Source organism: Ostrinia nubilalis, unplaced genomic scaffold, assembly GCF_963855985.1.
Source record: "Ostrinia nubilalis unplaced genomic scaffold, ilOstNubi1.1 SCAFFOLD_41, whole genome shotgun sequence".
Classification (NCBI taxonomy): Eukaryota; Metazoa; Arthropoda; class Insecta; order Lepidoptera; family Crambidae; genus Ostrinia; species Ostrinia nubilalis.
In genome coordinates this window covers 37,501-42,500 of record NW_026973583.1, presented here as the reverse complement: position 1 = coordinate 42,500, position 5,000 = coordinate 37,501, and the positions used below count along the sequence as shown (strand labels likewise).

Genomic DNA, 5,000 nt, shown 5'->3' with positions numbered 1-5,000 from the left:
CTTTCGCTGATGTTCGTCTTGCGACGATCCAAGAATTTCACCTCTAACGTCGCAATACGAATGCCCCCAGTTATCCCTATTAATCATTACCTCGGAGTTCTGAAAACCAACAAAATAGAACCGAGATCATATTCTATTATTCCATGCACGAAATATTCAAGCAGCATTTTGAGCCCGCTTTGAGCACTCTAATTTGTTCAAAGTAAAATTGTCGGCCCATCTCGACACTCACTGAAGAGCACCGCGATAGGATTTTGATATTGAACCGACGTTTGACCGTCGGCTCACCGACGATATGCTCCGCAAACGTGTCAGTATCACCGCGGATGCGGTGCACCGACAGCGCGGCGCACAAATGCAACTACGAGCTTTTTAACCGCAACAATTTTAGTATACGCTATTGGAGCTGGAATTACCGCGGCTGCTGGCACCAGACTTGCCCTCCAATTGTTCCTCGTTAAAATATTTAAAGTGTACTCATTCCGATTACGAGGCCTCGTAAGAGTCCCGTATCGTTATTTTTCGTCACTACCTCCCCGTGCCGGGAGTGGGTAATTTGCGCGCCTGCTGCCTTCCTTGGATGTGGTAGCCGTTTCTCAGGCTCCCTCTCCGGAATCGAACCCTGATTCCCCGTTACCCGTGACAACCATGGTAGTCGCAGAAACTACCATCGAAAGTTGATAAGGCAGACATTTGAAAGATGCGTCGCCGGTGCTGGACCGTGCGATCGGCAAAAGTTATCCAGATTCATCAAAATTAACGACTTCGAACGCGAGGCCCTCCGTCGATTGGTTTTGATCTAATAAAAGCACTCGTCCCATCACTGGTCAGAGTTCTGATTGCATGTATTAGCTCTAGAATTACCACAGTTATCCAAGTAACTGAGTAAGATCTAAGGAACCAAAACTGATATATTGAGCCATTCGCGGTATCGCCCTAATACGGCTTGCACTGAGACATGCATGGCTTAATCTTTGAGACAAGCATATAACTACTGGCAGGATCAACCAGGGAGCTTACACATATTATACATATGATAGCTCTCTCGTTAAAGAATATTAACGAAGAGTGTGTTTGGTGTCTATAGCCCAATTCGACGTTTGACCGACCGAACTGGGCTTGACTACTGTGTACACTGTTCGCAGTTACAACGTGTGTCGTGAGGCGAGTCTTTGCAACACTCTATAAATTAATATAGAATGCTAAAAAACACACCCACATAGCGCTCACAGAGGCGCCCACACTGAACGTTCGCATAGACATAACATTCATTCATCACATTTTATAATAATAAAATCTAACAAATTTCGTATCATGAACGATATGTCAGCCCGGTGTTGGAAAAACCACCCTACCTCTCACGATTTGTCGACACCATCACTACAGAGACATACATAGTTGAAATGTTTGCGTGTTGTGAGTGTGTGCTATAGAATACATAAAAATATACACATATTCGATACGCTGATGTAAACGCTAAAAAGCCATCATCGCCCTTATGTAAGGTTAATGTGGCGGGAAGCGTTACAACGAAGCGTATTAAAAAGTGGCCAGTCGAAGCGCGTATGCAAGCACAGATGACTGCACATAGCGCGGACACATTGCCCGAGTGAGACAGATCTTTATTACGAATTCGATCATACAACCCATCCGTAGATCTACAAAGTTTAACAAGCGTCCAATGAGCCACACTAACTAAGTCCCGTCAATCTCATTGAACATCCGAAACCTCAGACGCCAACAGAGTGTACATACAGAGTGAAAAAGTTAAAGTTTCATCAACTCTTTCACCACTTTGCTTTAAAACACAACTTATAAACGCACCGATCCGTCGTACGCAGAGTGTGCGCGCGCGCATCATGTTTATAATACATTTGAGCGTGCGCGCGCGCTCTGCGCACGGCGGTCGCTGTGTTACTGATCTCGCTCGGCCGGTCGCCGCCGACGTTGCGTTTGTCTGTACACTCTCTCGGTTCTCGAGTGGAAGCCGCGAATGGAAAAGAAACATTTTTAACGCTATGCTCGTACGCTGCTGCGCACGCGCAGCTTTAAACGCTAAGTGTAAAAAAAAAAAAAAAAAAAAAAAAAAAAAAAAAAAAAAAAAAAAAAATTCAAAGTGACACACCCCCTATATGTATAACCAGATAATTAATAATTTAAAAAAATATATTAAACTTTAAAAAGTTAGGTTAGATTAGGTTAGGTTAGGTTAGGTTAGGTTAGATTAGATAATCCTTTTTTTTTTTTAATTAAAAAGATGATACAGAAAAAAAATAATTGATTGCGATTAAAGTGTTAAAAGCGACACCCCATAAATCACGAAATAGGAAAATTACAAATATTTATAACACATAAATACAATAAAATAATTAATTAAAAAAAAAAAAAACTTTCGTATTAATAACAAAAAAATATTAAATGATTTTTGTTAATTCGAAATCATTATTATTACAATTCGAAATCACGACATTTTTAATAAAGAAATTAAGATTTTTAGTTGTATTTGATACATTTTTTCCTATTTCGTGATTTGTTGGAAAAACAAACAAAAAAACTAATTGAGTTGACTGTGGTATGTATATGATAAATATTCAAAACTATTCAAAACTTTAACTAATAAACATATACCATAGTAGGTGTATAAAATTAGGCCTTTTAAAAAGTTAAGTACATAATTAAATTTTGCACTTAAAATGTTTGAGTGTGTTAAATATGTAATTATGCAATTTTATATTAATATAAATCAAACTAATTTGTAATCCCTGAAATTACTTAAAACTTTGGACGACCTAAAATTCTAATTAATAACGTCGTTTTGCACCAAGTTTTTAAGACATTTGTCTAGAATAGACAAAATGTACAACACTATCGGTACCTGAAGTCTGATTAGATTTTTAATTACACGGAATTTTGACATTTTAGAAGTGTTGCCAACATTAAAACATTTCCACTAATAAAAAATGGAGAGCATTTCCACAAATTAAAAAATAAACCTTCAAAGAATTTAAGGTTTCAATTTAAAAATGTACTGATCCTTTTAAAATGCTTATTTGAGTTTTTATTGTCATATTTTTGAAGTTACAATAAAATTAAGGACATAATTTTTCTATTACTGGACTCGCTGGCCAATATCCATAGGTTACAAACCTTTTTTTATGTAAATCTTTGTTAGTAAAATCTTCGTTTCATAAAATAGCTAATTTAACAAGATGCCAATTTTATAATCCAAGTTGATTATGATGACGACAATGATAATTGATGATCATCAATATATATTTTCGTTTATGATATTAACATTATTTTTAAACATAATAATTATTATTATGTTGTTTTACTGTGTTAAAAACGCGTTTTTTTTTTCCTATTCAATCTCTAAAATGTACATAATAATTAGTGTACATTGAATTCACAAAAAAAACAATAACAATCATACTTGTTAGTTGTACTTGATGTAATTCAGTTTCATATTTTTATTACCTTTATTCCAACAATTCAAAGCAAAAAGAGGTTTAATACATCTGAATTGTCAAAAAATTACAGCTGTCAAATTTCGTCGAATTAAAAATCAAGACTGTAGTGGTGATAATATAATTTTATTATTGCAATGATTACTGAAAAGTGTGTTATGTAAGTACCCAAATTATTGCACAGTAAATTATATTATTATTACTATTAGGTATGATTTAAATTCAATTTTGTGTGTAGATTGAGACAAGGACTTAATATTTCCGCGCCCGGGCGACACCTGTCGGGAACCGACCGAACTTCACTGTCCGCTTACGTGGGTGCCATTAGCGCGAGGTGCGCTATTATCCCAATAGATGGCGCTTTAGCAACATTTCTCGGGTAGTGACGTGTAACAGTCGATAGTGAATAAAGAGTTAAATTATGTATAAATTTAATAATAACACAACACACAGAATCATTCATTATTATGCAAGTATACGTATTTTGTGAAAATAAATACCAACAACAGTATAATATATTGCTTATTTACATACAGTAGCATTATTTAATTTTATCGTTAATTTATCAACTGATTATAGACATCGACATTTTTTACATTTTAAAAATATTTATTAATTTGATGATAATAATAATATTATTATTATTATTTTTTGATATTATTCATAATACTACAAATAAAATAATATCGATACTCGAATCTACAGAATGTTATGCTACATCACTACCCAAGAAATACTGCTAAAGCGCCATCTATTGAAACAATTGCGCACCTCTCGCTAGTGGCAGGCACCCACGTAATTTCTTCACACACGCCAGCGGTTCGATAGGTGTCGCTCGAGTACGAAAAATATTATATTTATTTTCTACACAACGAAATTTTATAAAAATTAGTAATAATTTATATGTTACGGTAAATGTGATAAATGTGAAAATTATGAATAATCGCCGGTTATTATGAATAATTACCTCATGATTTGGTAAATGTGATGATTAATATGAGATCATTTATGTGTGTATAAACTAAATATGGCAAAGTAATGTTATGCAAAAAAACATTCCAAACTCATTTTGCCAAATTATATTTAATATATGATATCAAAATGTGAGGCTGTACATGAGCGCTGTACACGAGCCGGTGTTCTCTCTTTTATGGTATTTGTTAGTATTAAGGTTACATTATGTAATAATCACTGATAAATGTGATTAATTTATCACTTTTACCAAGCCTGTCGGTAATTATACATAACAACCGGCGATTATTCATAATTTTCAATTTATCACATTAACCGTAACATATACTACGAATTTGAGTAGTGAAATAAATGCATAAATAAATATATTACTTTTAAATTATCGTTCATTATTTTAATTATTTATTAAATGTAATATAAAAAAGAAAAAATAAAATATTGTATTCAATGTCATCTATTTTCAATTTTTACATTTTTTTAAATTTAAAATTTTATTTATGTCATAAAAAAAAAAACATTACAATCATTATTCATTTTAAATAAAAGTAGCTGCACAAAAAA

The 5,000-nt window shown here is 33.7% G+C and overlaps 1 non-coding gene across 1 annotated transcript in view; it reads right to left on the bottom strand.

Moving 5' to 3' along the window:
- The window catches only part of LOC135087559 (small subunit ribosomal RNA), a 1,903-nt gene extending 889 nt beyond the window's left edge, over nucleotides 1–1,014 (bottom strand). The window contains exon 1 of the ribosomal RNA XR_010260869.1: nucleotides 1–1,014. This exon is cut by the window's left edge and continues 889 nt beyond it. This is a non-coding gene — a ribosomal RNA (small subunit ribosomal RNA).
- Between the last annotated feature and the right edge of the window lie 3,986 nt (nucleotides 1,015–5,000).